The sequence below is a fragment of the Onychostoma macrolepis genome, chromosome 13 (assembly GCF_012432095.1).
Source record: "Onychostoma macrolepis isolate SWU-2019 chromosome 13, ASM1243209v1, whole genome shotgun sequence".
Lineage (NCBI taxonomy): Eukaryota > Metazoa > Chordata > Actinopteri > Cypriniformes > Cyprinidae > Onychostoma > Onychostoma macrolepis.
In genome coordinates, this window is record NC_081167.1 from 16,025,441 (window position 1) to 16,043,953 (window position 18,513).

Genomic DNA, 18,513 nt, shown 5'->3' on the forward strand with positions numbered 1-18,513 from the left:
AACTTGTAACAAAAAAGATTGAGCCAAGCTGTCGGTGGGCATCTTGCCAGAGCATGCTGCCTTTTCTCAGTTCCGCCACTTGATGAACTCAAACCTGGCAATCTGAAATTTACCATTGATACTTCAAATTTCAAGAATTATATATTTTAAATATACATTTTAAAGTGTAGATATATTTCTCATGTATAATTTGTCAATGTGAAATGGTTTTTAGGCTGATTTTTGAGCTCACATATTGCTCCGTCACTTTTTCGTCGTGCTGTAAACACCACATTACTAGTCTGTTAGGTTCTTTAAATAACATGACTAACAGCAGCCTGTTCTGCATTTTGGTTGGCTGATTCTACCAGAGGGGGCGGGGCGTATGAATTTGGACTCCACCTCGTCTCACAGAACAACCTATCATTCAAATCCAATGCCTTGCAACTGCGACTACGAGGAGAGTCACCGAAGGCAACCTGCCTACTACTTTTGGGGACACTTTGAAGTCTGACTCTCATATGTGCAACTGTTTACTCTTTTCTCAGGCTGATGAGGCACGGGGCGCTCAAAAAGTGCCTTGTGAATTCATGTCGACTAGCAAGGCATGCAGAGTGCACTGATACAATGTAAACGCATTCGAGAATAAATCCGCTGAGATTTACACTCATTTAACCGGATCGTACAAGTCCTTCAGAAGGGTGAGTGGACCTTCCTACTGAATTATCAACCTGAAAGTCCTGTTTTGACAGGTCAGTCTTGATGTGGCTCGCTCCTGAAAGCGTGTATTGACCTCAGCAGTAACCTGTTTGCATACAGTCCGTACGTCTACAAACTTAACATATCTGTAAACACAGCCTGCCAGTAGAAGCACACCACTGGCGTCTTCTGGATGCAAAACAGTTACACATGGCATAGTTATGATTGCTGGGTGTTGATAGTTTTCTGTAATCGACTCGAGTAAGCAATAATTTTTTTTTTTTGTGATTTGGGTTTATTATATAACTGTTTTCTGAGGCCGTTGACTTGACAGTGATCTCCTGTATGGCTTACAGATGTTTTTTTTTTTTGCACAGTAGCCATGCTAGATTAGTATCACTAAACGACTGAATAGTTTTCTTTGTTTTTCTCTTGAGAGTTTTTGAAAAATGTCAACTTTAGACTGAGCAGGTTTCTGTTGGTCAGTGCAGTGAATTCACATGACCAGCTTGAACATGAGTGAAAAGAATTGCATAAAATGCACCTCAATTGATTACGACCGGAAAGTAATTTAAAGAAAAGTCTTTTAAAGTTGTGATGCAGTGACTTTAAAAGAACTTTTCTTTCATATTGTGACATATATTTGAGTGTAATGGGTTATTGAAAAGAAAAGAAAAAAAAAAAGTAAGGCAAGGACTTGGTTCAGTTCACTGGTTGTTGATTGGACCTTGAGATGTAGACAGGGTTTAAGTGGACTTAATGATTGGAGAAGTCCTGCATAGGTCACCCAGAGAAAAGTCTGTTATTTCACAAGAACATAGAGTAATGATATTTTGATTGAAAAATAACATATGCATGAATGAATCATTTACAGTAATATTAATATGCAATTATTGCACACCAACTTGAAAAGGTTGACCTTCTTGAAAATAATTATTACACTGCTAAAAAAATAATATGTTACATTCATGAACCTTGAACGGCAGTAGACTGAAATAAATGCCTTGTACATTTCTCAAGCATTTAATTTTCTAGTTAGATAATAGAGATCTAAGTAGAGGATGCCTGGAAGTGAACATCTAGACATCAGCATGGGTCAAATGGGACATACCGATAAGGAAGCCCCACTGGTTTGTGTTTCCCACCTATCCGAAATCAAGTGGTTAAGGCAAGAGTTTGGCAATGGTGGATTAGAGACACATCTAATTTAGTTGATAATCCAGATTAGGTTGTGTGCTGTGTACAGTGCTCTGTTGGGTCAGAGAGCTCAGAGTTCAGACTCGTCACCTCATTAGAGGTCACTGTTGACCAATTAATACACTCTCCAGCCAGCCTGTGATGTTCTAATAATATGAATGTTGTCAAAATTTAAAGTTTAATTTTTACACAGTATTTTACTCTAAAGAGATATGACTAAACAAGACATTTTGTTGCTTGCTTTTTCCTATAGGCTTACAATGGCAAGCTTTTAAACTTTAAAAGCATGCAAAAGTGACTTTGGTTGTTGAATGCAGTTGTCACTCCCATAAATAACCAAACTCTGTGTTTACAGAGTGGGATTAAGCACTCAGAAGAGAAGTTACAACTGTATTTAGCTGCAGTGTGTATAGCCTGCATGGATAATGACAGTGTCCTACATGGATATGACATTTTCCAGTTAGGAGCTAGTCTTAATTCCATAGTCTGTTTTGTATTCCTTTAACATGTGTTTAGGCCCAGCCTGTGTCTTTAATAGACTTCTCATGGAAGACTTAAATCCATAACATGGCCGTAGTTACATTTTCTGCCATTCTATAATGTTTTAATGTGCTAGAAATTATGAGTCCAGTGTTACTGAATTGCTCAAATGCATTTGCATTGAATTCTGTGTAAATGAACTGCTAGTGCCTAGGGCAGTGACCTGCTTTTCATTATAATGTGCAGGAAGCACATTCACTGTATTGAACTCTGAAGCGTCAAGCATGCTGACGACCTGGGGATTTTGAATGCTAAACCTCTAGAGAGATGTGTCAAAACTCCCCTTAAGAACTTTATAACCTGTGGCCTGCATTTTCTTGTATCGCTGTTTTGTATTGCTATAATATGTTATAAACTGTTAATGTCACCACAGTTTGATCAGGACCAGACATGTCATTTCTTGATTAGTTTGTTATCCTGCAGTTGGTCCAGGTATTTTTCATGTGCATTTTGTATTGATTTTCAAGATGCTTCTGATTGGAAACAGACATTTTGTTTGTAAGATTCTAAAACAACTTTCATAGCACAAGAAAAATGTAAATAAATATTTTTAATTCCTTCATTAATTCTTAAATTCATTATCCCCCCCCCCATACAACACGAACGCCAACTACTTCATTAAACCCTTGTAAACTAATATATGTTGAGATTTGCATCAGATAATCAGCTTCTGATGTAGTAAACTTGGTACAGATCTGAGAGCTAAAGACTGTAAAGAAGCTCAGAATCAAGCAAAAATAACAAGCTAGCTTCATGTTTGATTTTGTTAACACTATTTTAGCTTACGTTTGGGGTACGTATAGGTGTGTTATTTTCAGATGCGATAGGGAATTAACCTTTTAGCACCACTCATAAACATATTTAACTTCCAAAGTGGCGTAATACGTACAGCAACCAGTGTAATAAAACATTGCCAGATTCATGTTCATCTGTTTCAGATAAAACTTAACATGATTTTAGCACCACTTACTGGACATTTCAGTTTGAAAGTGTTGCAAAATGTGCAAAAACCAGTTATTCATTTAGAAGAAAATATGCCAGGGTTGAGAAATGTGGTTGATTCTCTCATCCTCAAAGTCATGCTTCTGATACAAGTGGCTCTGTTCAAGTTTATTTCAGCAATTTTCTTTGAATAAGTCAAGAAAGATCCAGTCATTTATTCTAGACTTTTAGACATTTGAAAGAATATAGCGATGCAAACAAGTAGCACTTGAGAACTACTACTTTTAATTGTAATACCATTATAATAGAGTGCTGATATTGAGTCAGTGTTCTCGAGTATTTACTCTCAAATGATCTGCAGTAGCAGTGGCAGCGAAGGCCCCAGCAGGTCGGGGAGCTTTGTAGAGATCGGGTGTCTCTGGAACAGCAGCAATGCCAGAGTTAGTCGGCTGTCTCTCTGACACACACGCACACACACACAGAGAGAGAGAGAGAGAGAGAGAGAGAGAGAGAGCCTCTCTCCTGCAGCCAGTTGTACTGCAGCATTAATATTTCATACACCCACCTTTAAAGAAGAAGGAGGCCTGAGAGAACGAGCCGGAGAGGGGCCTCGGAAAAGCATAGCTCAGAGGGGATTCTCCATGGCTCAACAAAACATGCTAAGCGTCTGCACACACCATGATAATGCATGAAGCTTCACATGCTCTCCAATCCTAAATTCATTTTCCACTTTATATATGCTCAGAATTGACTGTGCTGCCCTTGTGGATTTAATGTGACACAAAGCTGTATATTCATCCAGCCTGACATGGAAATATAGAATTTTTTTTTTTTTTTTTTTTTTGCGAATGGTTTTCTGGTCAGAATGTTTTTTGGAGGTAGTTTATGTATATTGTTGCTTGTCGATTAATATTTAACCTTTTTTATAGTTGTATTGATCTAGGACCTTTTAAATTTGACACCAAATTTTGTACTTCCGCTTTATTCCGAGCTAAAATATTCAAACTGTAGATGTGAGCATTTTTTTTAGACGTTGTACTTCCCCTTATGAATTTACCATATTATTCAGTTGTTTAATTGTGGCATTTGTGATAATTAATGGATCCAGATTATCTAAACTCTGAAAACAAATACCATAGTAAAATGCAACAACCTTCCTCATTCCCATGACTGATTATTGAATATGAAGCCATGTTTCCACAGTTGGAGTTATTACAGTAAATGGCACTTTTTTCTGTTGTCATTGGGGTTTAGAATGTTGACATTTTTCTGATTTCTTTCATAATGTTTAAAGTATAAAGTTCAATTCAGTGGTTCACACAAGTAATCTGCTTTATGTTATTCAGTCATACATATTGTGGTTCAGTTAGCAACCGCATTTAGTGGTTCTCACATAAAAACACATCAGATATTTGCATCAGATTACATCAGATATTATTCAATTCCATAAAATCACTTGCTAAAAAATGCAGGAAAACCCCTGATAAAGAATCTCAGTCTCTCTTGCTCCGTTTCTCTGTCTGTTTATCTGGCATATTTTCAATGCAGCCTTTCTTCCCTCTGCTAGCATGAGAAACATTTGTGCTGCATGCATAAGTTGTGCATGAGAAGAATTTTCCCTCTCTTCTTGTATAAGATATTCTTGGTTGTCATGAGATGTTTGAATATTGTGGGTGGAAAATGGCAAATCAATAAACATTTCTGAATACATTAATGTATTGTCTGTAGGCACCTATTCAAGTTGGACAGAGGGGTTAGTGTGTGAATGGTTTCATACAGTACGTTTGTACATTTGTCAGTCTTTTGCAGTAAATGTGTGGAATCATCATAAGCTCATTTAAGAACGTAGTTCTGAAATGGTTCTATATTAATAGTCTCTTTTAAGGAAAAATAAATATAGCTGTAAACAGTAGTATTTAATAACTGAATAATATTGTGGTGTAGTATGTTTTCTCCTTGAGGTGATATGCTCCTGTGTGTATTGCAGAAAACAGGGGAATTCTGATGACTAAGCACTGAAGCACACATCTTCTGCTGGACATACAAGATCTCTCTGACCTGCAGTGAGCATGTCTTAAAGGGACAGTTCACCCTGAAATAAACATTCTGTCATCATTTACTTACCCTCGTGTCATTCTTTATTTCTTATGTTGCACTGTTTATACAGTTATAGTCAATGGTGGCTGTTGCTTTTGAAAAAAGTATGAATTAAAGCGGTCCATTAAATGAGTCCATATGAGTTGTGCGCCATATTCTAAATCTTCTAAAATCATGTCGCAAATCATACTCTTGGTTCTATGAACTGGATTAACCGAATTATTAAAAAAACAATTAATTATTGCTATTTCTCTCATGAACTGTAATGAATGTGCCAGTGAATAATGACTCAGTTTCTATACTGTTCAAAAGTTTGGGCTCAGTAAGTTTTATTTTAGTTATTTATTTATTTTTTTTATATATTCAGCAAGGATTAATTCAGTTGATCAAAAGTCATTCATAATATTACAAAAGATTTTAGTTTTCCATTCAATTCTGCAAAACAAAACAAAAAAGTATCAGTGTCCACAAAAATATGTAACTATTTTTAGAATTGATAATAATTTAAAACATTTCTCGATCAGCAAATCCGCATATTAAAATGATTTCTGAAGGAACGTGACACTGAAGCTGAAATAATGGCTGCTGAAAATTTTATATTTTTAAATATATGAGTATAGAGAACAGTTATTTTAAATTGTATATTTAAAAAAAATATTGATTAATTCTAATGTATTAAATTGCATTTCACAATATTACTATTCTTACAGTATATTCAATCAAATAAATGCAGACTTGGTGAGTATAACGTTTTTCAAAAACATTAAAAAAAATCTTTTTTTTTTTTTTTGTGACCCCCAAACTTTTGAACTATACTGTATATAGAGCATGAGTCTTTTAATGTGCTTTTTTTGAAAGATGCTTGAAAGTTCCTGCACTTGTTGCAATGAAAAGAACCAATACATAGCCAATACATTCTTATCTGTAAATGTGAGTATATGCTGACAGAATTTTCATTTAAATACAATTGAAGGGGACAGTAGGATGAATTTAATGGAATTTTTTAAGGTTTTGCATGCCAGAGATTACCAATTCCATTCTTACAGTATTGTGTTTATTGATCTATTATCTTTGGTTCATTTCATTATGCAAAGAAGCAGGTAGCCTATAGACATTTACTTCTAGTTTTAGCGTAAAATAAACATGAATGAACATCTCATGCCTCATTTAAATTCCTGCATCCTGCCTGATTGTATGTCAGAGACATGGCATTGTTGTTGCTTTTCAAATGGTCTTTTCTCTAGTCTGATTGTGTTGTGAATTGTTGGTATTATTGAATAATAGATGAGGAGAATCCGGGGGTGTGTCTGTCTCTGGGATCTTATCAGACAGGCAGCAGGACACTGAGTACAGTAAGAAAGATCAAACCCCAACCTCTCACACAAGAAGTTACAAACCTTTTATTTTCTGCCACCAACACCAAATATGTCTTGATGTGCAGCTTTAGTTTCAATTAATTCCATGTTTTCACAAGGTGTCATTACTTTGCACGCTTGGTACCTTATCAGAGTACTTAAATAATAAACTTCTTGTCATTCCACGGTCGTTCTGGTGCCTGTGGTCTTGATTGTGTTTACACCAGTGGGGTAATTATCAGCTGATTAACTGCTGTGGGCTCATTGCACACTGTGCACCATGTGTTAACATCTGAGCCCCATGTTGTACTCAAAGATGCAAAACTGGTGCTGGTTTGGTGCCCTGTGTCATAAATGTATGCCAGGCCTGCACAACAGAGGCTTTAGTGAGGCTCCGAGCTGCACGAATAAAGGACGCATTCTCACATGCCTGGCCTTCTCGTCCAGCCACCACATTATGTCTGTGGAGTGGAGCAAAGTCGACTTGACTCTTATTATAAAACTGTCTATTATCACACCGCATTGAGCCAACTTCTCTTCTCCTGTCGCCAGAAGCTGTAAAATAACTATCTTGTACAAAAAGGCCTCTTAGTTAACATAGAAACAATGGAGCTGATGTGTTGAAGCAAGTTCACTCTTTTAAGCAGTGGTCTTTCGAAACGTTTTTTAAAATTGATAAAGTGAATTGAAAGCTTTTTGAACAGCACTGATACTGATACTTTTTGATAAAAAAAAAAAAAAAGTCAAAAGTTGTAGACTAAGGATCTTCAACAGGTAGTCTTCCAAGTATTTGGTCTCTAATATTTGTGAATATATATATATATATATATATATATATATATATTTGGTACCTTTTTTTATGTTTATTTTTTTTTGTCCGCAAAAATGCTTTTGAACCATGCGTATTTAAAAAAAAATTTAAATTATTATTTTAAAGTAAAAAATAATACAAAGTCAAAAGTGAATTTTAATCAAAATTAAATTAAAATTCTATTAAAATTAGTTAACTAGTTAATTAATTTTTTAATTTTCATTACAAGTTCAAATTAAAGCTCAGCAAAATGTTTCGTCACACACACACAAAAAAAACTTTTTATATATTAAATACATTTAAAGTGTGATGTTTAAGTATATGCAAGCATCATAAGAAAGTATATAAATACATTAATGTGGTATTTTTTTCATATACTATAGGTAAGGTTTAACATGCAGTGTGTACAGTATGTAACATCAGCCTAGGGTCCCAAAGCTTGAAAATGATTGAACACTACTGATAAAGGTGAAGGTTATTGAGAGATCCTTTAGAGAGAAATTTTTTTTTCTATTTTTATTATTATCTTGAGGTGTGAACCACTGGAGCACCTACAGAAGCTCTAATAGCACAGCAGCTGTCTCAGAGAGAGGCACGCCATTCAGACGCTTTTACTGTTTCATCAAACAGATGCTCGATATCTAATCCGACTCGTTCACCTAGCGTGTCAAGGTCAAAATCGTGGCTGAGTGTGAGAAAAGGCTGTGGGCACTGTGTGCCATAAGAGATTCACGCCCTCCTGCTCGTGGTGACTGGGTGGGTTGTCAGCGTTGTGACCTGGTGTTTGACAGGCACTGCTCCTCCCTATAATCAGCTGGCTGTTGGGAAACTTAAAGCTCTGTTAGGAGACACCTATTGTATTTCTCTTTAATCCTCCTCATTATGGTGTCCAGCATAAAGTTTGGAAGAGATAGAAAGTTTAACGTGCAGAAAGAGACACCACCACCCTCTTTATTTCAGTCTTTGTTTTTTTTACAAACCTCAAAAGGGGTTCAAAAGTCAACGATTATATTGAAAATCTGGGATTCAAAGACTAATTTAAACCTGGAAATTAACCAAAAATTGTATTGCATGGATTAGGGGTGTGCAATGCATAGAATGTAATATGCAATATGTGCGAGCTGATCATTATTGTGTTTTCAATCACTATGCACAAAACAAAACAAAAATACACCCAAAATTCGAGATACTGGGGCATAAAACTACCCTGTATAAGTTTTTGTTTTTTGTGTGTATATCATATGATAAACAATATTGCAGGAGTAAGAGTGCTGCTTTTTCCCACAAGTCATTGTGATCATAAATGTAATATTGATTGACAACAGTTCAATAAACAATAAGTTCATATTAATTAACTTACATTTTAGGCACAATAGTGTCATTATTGTCTATTTTCACTTTTTTTCGCATTTGAAAATAGTTCTAAACAAACCCACAACAGAACTGTTGAATGTTTTTTGAACAAATTGGGTGAGTCAGTGATTCAATAAACCATTCATAAAGTTAGCTGATGTGTCCAAAATCAAAAAATCCCTACTATACAGTAGGATAAAAACAGAGTAGTATGACCAAATCGATAGTATTCATAAAACGAAGGCAAAGAGTACCTGGATGACCTACTACTTCTGGCGGGATTCTGAATTGCGCATTAGATGGTCTATCCCATGGGAGAGGATTTGTGAATGGCAGTAAAGCAACACAACTGACACCGGTAGGTCACATGACAGTAACAACATGGCAGATGTCGTCTGAATTTCATCCACATTCATACTATATAGAAAATACCTTTTAACGATCGCAAAATGTAGTACATTACGTGATTTTGGACACCGCACCACATCTTTCCTGAACGAATCAGCCATTTGAACAAATTATTTGAATGTATGACTCAATGACTCACTCATTAAAACTGTGACTTGGTGCCACCTACTGGTGTATTATTTGTATTATGTTTTTCCTTTCTTTTTTTTCAATCATTAGATATTTCAACATTGGGATATCATTTTTTTGTCAATATCAAAACCCTTCTATGGATACACGATATATTGGTATCAGTCGATATCATTTTTTAAAAATATTTTATAGATAGCATTTTTTATACTAATATTGGCCCAATATTGTCCCCTTACTTATTTGTGTCTGGCTTCCCTCACACTGTATCTTGTGACTAGCAATATGTCTGCCTTAGACTGGGCAAGAAGATGCTTTCGATGTTTCGACCTAATGTTATATTTACCATGCCAGTTAAAATAATGTCTTGTCTCCCTGTTCCCAATGTTTACATTTAGCCTGGGCCTACGCATTTGCTGAATATATGTGATTTTTGCTGCCATTGTTGGGATATAGTCTATGTAAAAGTTTATATTCTTTTAGTCTCAAATATTCAGACTGTCTTTCCCAATTTTATGTTGACAGATTAGACTTGTGACAATGTGTTTACCTTAGAAAGTTCCTCAGCAAGTGAAGCACAACAACAAAAATGGCAAGTTGGTATTGAACTTTAGTTTGACTTGTTTACTTATTGGTTTGTTTCAGCAGCACACGAGTGGTCTACTGTTCGTACTACTGTTCTGGCTAGACTCCTAATCGTTCTTAGTGCAGAATATATATTTTGCCAAGTGAATGTGGACAAAGGACTTGGTGTTTGTGTGTGAGGATGGTGGGAGGGGTGAGGGTATGAGGACAGAAGGGGTGTGTGTGTGTGTGTGTGTGTGTGTGAGCAGGGGCAGAGCGAACGGTTTGTAATATGGTAGTGGTGCTGGAAAGGATGGGAGGAGATGGAAAGGGCTGAAGGGGAGGGATGTGCTTTTGTTTTGTTCTCTGTTGCTGAGCAATGGGGACTAAAGCATTGGGAACAGCTGTGATGGCCAAAGCTTTTCTCTTTCACTCTGCCGGAGAAGCCCTGAGGCACATACACAGATACAGCAGCCTAGTTTGTGTGTGTGTGTGTGTGTGTGTGTGTGTATGTAAGTGTGAACCAGGAGAGGGAAAAAGAGAGGGAAAAGGAGGCTGATATTAACCGAAGGAGGCATTAGTGCTCTTATGAAGGTCAGGTAATCACTGTGTAAGTGAGTGCAATTTGTACAAAGAAAAAGTGACTGCTGAAGCAAATTAGTTCAGATGGCTTTGTGTTGAATGCTGTGAGGATGCTGGGAAATGTAGTCACACAAAAAGGGAATGAGATGTAGAGAGTTATAGGCATGGATATACCATGGATTGTGACAGTAAGAATTGTATTTATTTTTTATTTTTTGGAAAGAATTTAATACAATAATTGATCAAGGATGAACAAAAAGTGACAGGAAAAATATTTATAATGTTCCATTTACTGTATTTACAGTGGGGAAAAAACTTATTTGATCCCCTGCTGATTTTGTACGTTTGCCCACTGACAAAGAAATGATCAGTCTATAATTTTAATGGTTTATTTTAACAGTGATAGACAGAATAACAACAACAACAAAAAAATCCAGAAAAACACATTTCAAAAAAGTTATAAATTGATTTGCATTTTAATGAGTGAAATAAGTATTTGATCCCCTATCAATTAGCAAGATTTCTGGCTCCCAGGTGTCTTTTATTCAAGTAAGGAGCTGAGATTAGGAGCACTCTCTTAAAGGGAGTGCTCCTAATCTCAGTTTGTTACCTGTATAAAAGACACCTGTCCACAGAAGCAATCAATCAATCAGATTCCAAACTCTCCACCATGGCCGAGACCAAAGAGCTATCCAAGGATGTCAGGGACAAGATTGTAGACCCACACAAGTCTGGAATGGGCTACAAGACCATCGCCAAGCAGCTTGGTGAGAAGGTGACAACAATCTGTGCGATTATTCGCAAATGGAAGAAACACAAAATAACTGTCAATCTCCTTCAGTCTGGGGCTCCATGCAAGATCTCACCTCGTGGAGTTTCAATGAACATGAGAACGGTGAGGAATCAGCCCAGAACTACACGGGAGGATCTTGTCAATGATCTCAAGGCAGCTGGGACCATAGTCACCAACAAAACAATTGGTAACACACTACGCCGTGATGGACTGAAATCCTGTAGCACCCACAAGGTCCCCCTGCTCAAGAAAGCACATGTACAGACTGAAGTTTGCCAGTGATTCAGAGGAGAACTGGGTGAAAGTGTTGCGGTCAGATGAGACTAAAATCGAGCTCTTTGGCATCAACTCAACTCGCCGTGTTTGGAGGAGGAGGAATGCTGCCTGTGACCCCAAGAACACCATCCCCACCGTCAAACATGGAGGTGGAAACATGCTTTGGGGGTGTTTGGGCAGGGCATTGAAAATGGGTTGTGGATGGGTATTCCAGCATGACAATGACCCAAAACTTACGGCCAAGGCAACAAAAGAGTGGAGGATCTGCAAAGAGGAGTGGGACAAAATCCCTCCTGAGATGTGCACAAACCGGGTGGCCAACTACAAGAAACGTTTGACCTCTGTGGTTGCAAATAAGGGTTTTGCCACCAAGTACTAAGAAATGTTTTGAGAAGGGGTCAAATACTTATTTGACTCATTAAAATGCAAATCAATTTATAACTTTTTTGAAATGCGTTTTTCTGGATTTTTTTGTTGTTATTCTGTCTCTCACTGTTAAAATAAACCTACCATTAAAATTATAGACTGATCATTTCTTTGTCAGTGGGCAAACGTACAAAATCAGCAGGGGATCAAATAATTTCCCCCCCACTGTATATATTAATGTTCTCTTGAATTTTCTATTCATCGAAGAATACTGAAAAAAAATGTTTGATGGTTCCCACAAAAATATAGCAGCAACTGTTTTAACGCTGACAATAATAAGAAAAATAGTTTCATTAGCACCAAATCAACATATTAAAATGATTCTGAAGAATCGTGTGATGCTGAAGACTGAAGTAATGGCTGCTAAGAATTCTACTTTGCCATCACAGAAATAAATGACATTTCAGAATATATAAAAATAGAAAAATATTTTAAATTTGTAATAAAATTACACAATATTACTGTTCATGCAGTTTTTGTTAACCATTAATTTAATAAATTATTCATCTTTATTAAAATGTAGTTTTATCATTTGGTAAAACTTTTTGAGTTTTCGAAATTTGTATTTGAACTGTAAAGTTGTTTAAATTAGTTTTTACAGTCATTTTACAGTTTAGGACGTTACCATTAGACATTGGTGTTATTTTAAAAGAACATTCCTACAAACAACATGTTCTATTTTAATATCAGAATTCTCGATTTCAGGTCCCATCCCCCCTTTCTCACAATAAAGGCAAAAACTTCAACCGTTGATTGATTAACCGTTTTAGAAGAAAAATACATGCTTAAGGCATTTGAGACCTTTTTTACTTTGTGCATAACTTACTTCTTTCGGTAGTGTCCGTTAAACTTCACAGACTTCACTGAAAATCCAACAGAGGCAGCGCAATAGAATAGGAGCTTAGTACTTCTGACTAAAATGTATTCAGCTCGATGTTCATAGTGACCTTAATGTTGTGTTTGTGTTGTAGAGTTGTGAGTCTGGACCTTAGTTATTGGAGCAGCAAACTCTCTCCATAGGGGTCTTCTTCCATCCATTGTAAACAGACTTCTCTTACGCACCTACCGCAAAGATCACTCCACTGTGCTCCTCAAACAACCACACTGACCAGGCTGAACAATGTACCCATAAATGGCCTGGCTCAAGGGAGTCTGGACAGCAAATATGTAATTATTGTCTCATTTTTCTGTTTTACAGGACAAAAATTGGGTCATCAAAATGAATTTGGCTAATATTGATACTGGTATGAAAACATTGCACTGTGATCAGTGATTATTGGTATAGCTCTTAACCCAAGTGACATCTCAGCAGTGGCTTCCGTCCAGGGGCATCCAATCATTTCATTACCCACAATCCTAAGCACTCTGGTGCCTTTCATTTTTCTGTGTTTGATGTTCTTAGTGACATCTGTGGCTTCATACTCTTCAACAGGCCATTTCAGAGGGAGCAGACACAGCAACAAATGCTGTAGTGTTTTCAGCAAGTAAACAGAAACTAAAATAACTGAAGCAGTGGACCACAAAATACCAAAATTAAATAGGGGAAAAAAAGAAGAACATGGAAATTGGGATTTGAAACATTCTTTAGGAGCCCACAATTTTGAAAACACAAGAGACATGTTGAATACGGAGGTGCTGGCATGTAGAAGCCCTAAATACCAAAATGATTGCTTTTTGCTATGAGTTGTTTTTCATCAAGACATTCGATCTTTTTCATTTGAAACCTGCTGTTTTTTGCTACTTCTTCTTATTCTTCTGTCATGAAGCCATGTTGGTGAAAACATGTTTTTTATGACTCAGACCATCTTCAGCTGTGACTAATATTCATAAATTCATGCTTATTTAAATCGGTGATGCTGTCCGTACCACTGTTCAAACAACTGCTTGATGTGAGAGAGACAAATATCCGATATGTTTAGAGAAAACAGTTTCAGAGTTTGCAGACGGTGCAATGTCCAACGCTGGAATGTTTATTGAATTAGTCAGCCGGAGAAAAAAGGCAAGTCATGATAGGAGAATGTTTGCCGTCAAGTGTGACCACTGTAGAAACGTACCTGTTTTCTGCAATTACCGTCTCTCACAACATGGGTTTGGTACTGTTGTACTAGTCGTGAGTCTATGAATAGCACAATAGGAATGCAATAATTCATTGGGCATTAAGTGCACAGACACACACCAGAAAGACTTGCTTAGTTTTCGTGCTCGCCCATGTAATTATGTTTTCATTTAAACACATTATTTACAGACATTATAGCAAATTACTCACAAGCACACGTGATAAAGTTTTGATGGAGCCAGTGGAAACACTCAGAGAACGTGCCAGTGACAAATAAGTGTGTCCAACAACATTGAAAAATAGAAATGTACTTGTCATGTGGGTCAAGAAAAGTAGTATTTGATGTAGTGTGGAAATCTCAAGTAAAAGTATTTCCTTACACCTTGAATGCATGTGAGTACAACCTAAATCTTTATTGTCAGTAACACTTTCAAATATATATATCATGTTATTTTTTTTTTTAAACAAGTACAATGAATAACCACATGATGTTTTACAACTTTGCCTTGTCATTAAAAAGGTCAAATTATTTGATATTTTAGCAGACTTATTGACTTTAACAAGGGTCCTCTACTGATATCTTTCCTGTTTTATTTTATTTTTTTCTTCGTTTTCTAAGATTATGCTTAACATGGTTTTCTTGTCAAGAAAAGTATTTTTTGGTCCCACTTTATATTAAGAGGCCTTACTATGTACTTATATTTAAATTAATCATTTGGTACAGTGCACTCACTGTGTACATATGTTTTTACATTGTACTTATATATATATATTTTTAAATACCTGCGTGTAATTAAATCTGTAATTAATTTGTTATTACATTTATAATTACACTGTTGACCCATCCCTTACACCTTATCCCACCCATACCACCAAACCTGTCTTGTGTCCCACCTCAGTAGCAGCAAAAGTGTTTTACTATATAATATGAATAAGTACATTGTACTTATTTTTTGATGGAACTTAATATAAAGTGGGACCCTTTTTTCCACCTAATTATAATAGCAGCAGAGTTGTATCACACTGGCGTTTTAGACCTTATGCCTCCCAAAGAATTTTTTTGAATTATTATTTATTCAAATAAAAATTTAGGCATTCAAGTCATTGCACGAGTTACAGAATTTAAAATAAATTAATAGATGTGGACAAAAAAAATTAGTGTTGTGTCATTGACCCTTTTCCTTCATATTCACGTTGAATTATTATCTCTTTATCCTCCCACAGAGAATTTCCTTTTAGTCGTGGCACCAACCTTTAATGAAATATCTTTCTTTTCCTGACGGATTTTATTGAATATGTTCTGTGCCAAAACTTCATGCCATTAATGTAAGACCTTTCCGCTCGTTCTGGGTCTTTGTGTCCACTCAAAAATTTGGCTCCCAATAAACACATCTTGAGCGTTTTGAAGTTCTCCAGCCCCAGCCAGGAGAGTCACAGAATGAAAGAGAAAAACAGCATGATGTATGGTGTCCTGTCATATATGGAGTCCACTTCCAAAACCACAACCATCACTGCGTTGGTTTTGCTCCAGCCGGGGTGTGTAAGTGTATTTATGTGAGCGTATGTTCATGTGAGACGTGCAAACCTACTAATGTCTGGAGGAGGGTTGGAAAACACTGTGTTATATCAATATTGTTCTGCATAATCACCATGGAAATGGGATAAAACACAAGTGTGTACACAAAGTTCAGCGTTCCTTCATTTTTTTTTCTTAAAGCACAGCACGCCTCATAGCATGGCCTGTTGTTCTTTGCCTTAAGACACAGCACCTTGGGGAGAGCAGTGATGGATGACTTACAATAACCCTTTTTCATTTATCTTCTGTTTCCTTGCTATTGAGATGATGATTGTTATCCAGCTATCACGTTTTCTGTTTATTTTAAAATAACTGTTATCACAGCATTGCTAGTAGGCTTTCTTGTAAATTCCCCCGCTTGCTCGTGTTAAGATGATCCCTATAATTAAATATCCGAGTTCTTTGTGTTTCCGCTCTTTATCTTGTCCTCTCTTCTTTACCTGCCCACTTCCTGCAAGGCAAGAGTGTTACGCACACACATTCTCATATCTCTTCAGTTTTCCCTCCAGGTTTTTCTTTCTGAAATGTTGCATGACTCAGGGTTTGTAGCATTGCTCTGCACATGTATGCAGTAAGAGGAGTTGGGTCGTGAGGGTCTGATTCTGATGTGGAGGCGGCACAGGAGGGAAATACGATAATGTTGGCCATAGAGAAAGTGGGCAGCTGGATTCGCATACGGGAGACTCATGTCATGCTTGTCTGACAGCCTGGCACGTGGTGCACCTCAGACACGGGCCGAGCATGGCAAATAATAAATAAATGAAGAACAAAAGGGAATCAGATTTCAGACCGGCTTTGACTTCTCACCTTCCCTGGCCACTTCCCACATATTGGCTGGGCAATATAGTCAAGAAAATATTTTTCAGGATGATTTTTTTTCTGCATTCAGAGAAACTATCCATCTCAACAGCCTTTGTTGGCAAATATTTCAAAATAAATATAGCATTTTTAAATAGCTAAAACAAAATATATCAAAGCTTGATGAATCCAGGAAAAATGTTTTTTTTTTAAATGTATATACAATATACCACTGCATGGTATGCATTGGGTATATTTTTAACAAAATATTTTAATGCATGAGGAATGTCACACAGAGAACTTTTGACTTTCTTTATTTTAAGTCATGACAAGTAATTGAATCAGTTTTAAATTGATTCAGTGAAACAGACAGTTTAGATGGACTCTAACGTTTTATGTTTTACATAGAGAAATTAATAGTTATTTTTTCAACCCCAGTGCTATTGAAACGTGTTTTAACATGTTCATACTCATGAGTCACGAGACAAGAAAAGATATGTGAAACTGATGTAACTGCACAGAAACTTGAATTTTTTTAAAGAAATTAATACTTTTGTTTAGCAAGGTTGCATGATCAAAAGTACCAGTAAAGTTATGTTACAAAAGGTTTCTGTTTCAAATAAATTTTGCACAGTTATTTTAAATTATAATATTTATTTCACAATATAACTGGTTTACTATATTTTTATCACATAAATGTATAGCCTTGGTGAGCATCTTACCAACCCCAAACCTTTGAATAGTAGTGTGTATCTACAATTATATATGGCAAAAAAAAAAGATATTTTCAAATATATTTACTTATATTTCATAATATACAAAAATCCACCAAAAACAATCCATCCCAGAAAATACATTTACATATGTCATGTTTGATTGACTTGTTGTCTGTAACATATGAACATAACACATTTGAATAAAAATTAAAAAAAATTTAATAAAGCCTAAATGTAGGCTGCTGTAAGGAAAATGTAATTTCTTCCCTGAATATATATATATATATATATATATATATATATATATATATATATATATATATATATATATATATATATATATATATATATATATAAATGTTTTGATTTAAACAGGTATTTATCGATGGCCGCAATCAGTTATGACGTTAAGATGAGGGAGCACCCCCTGATGAAGTGTGTCTGCATGATAATGAGCCAAATTAGATAATGAGGGAGACAGACGTGCCAAGGGTACTCAACGGAGTGTAGAGGAGGAGTGGAGTGGACAGTGGTGTGGAGGGGAGGGTTTAGCAGGAGTTTAGTCAGGGCCGTTTCTGCTGGCACCAGAACCCTGTGTGTCTGTGTGTCACTGGGACCCTGAAGAGGCCTGTAATTAACAGCACTGCAAATCAAGCAGCTCTTTTGTTTGCATGACTATGTGTAATAGAGCAGCGTGATTTCACACCACTTTTGGTGATATCAACACCAAATATCTGTCATCATATCATGGAGTGGAGGGCTTCACATTTTACCTCAGTCATGCATGACCTGTTGTTCTGAGGCTTTTCAATTAAAGGGACAGTTCACCCATAACTTAAAATTCTGGCAGTACTTACCCTCATGACGTTCCAAACCATTCTTCTGTGGAACCATAAAGAAGGGATTTTTATTTTTTTTTGTCCAGGTTGTTTTGAACCCCATTGACCTTCATTATGGACAAAAACATTCTTTAAAATATCATTTTTGTTCCACAGAAGAAAGTCATATAAGAATTACATGAAGCTGAGTAAATGATGGCAGTTTTTTCACTTTTGGGTGAACTGTCCGTTAATAATTATCTATCTATCTATATCTATCTATCTATCTATCTATCTATCTATCTATCTATCTATCTATCTATCTATCTGTCTATCTGTCTATCTGTCTGTCTGTCTGTCTGTCTGTCTGTCTGTCTGTCTGTCTGTCTGTCTGTCTG

General features: G+C 36.2%; 1 protein-coding gene across 3 annotated transcripts in view; it reads left to right on the plus strand.

Annotated features, from left to right (window-relative positions):
• Nucleotides 1–421: 421 nt before the first annotated feature.
• Nucleotides 422–18,513, plus strand: part of sertad2b (SERTA domain containing 2b) — a 36,383-nt gene continuing 18,291 nt past the window's right edge. For 2 of the 3 annotated variants that reach the window (XM_058795673.1, XM_058795672.1), the window contains exon 1: nt 422–680. The gene's annotated coding sequence lies outside the window, so the exon portion shown is untranslated. Of the gene's footprint in view, nt 681–5,344; nt 5,468–18,513 lie in introns of those variants that run through there. The other variant, XR_009273907.1, reaches the window with a different exon arrangement.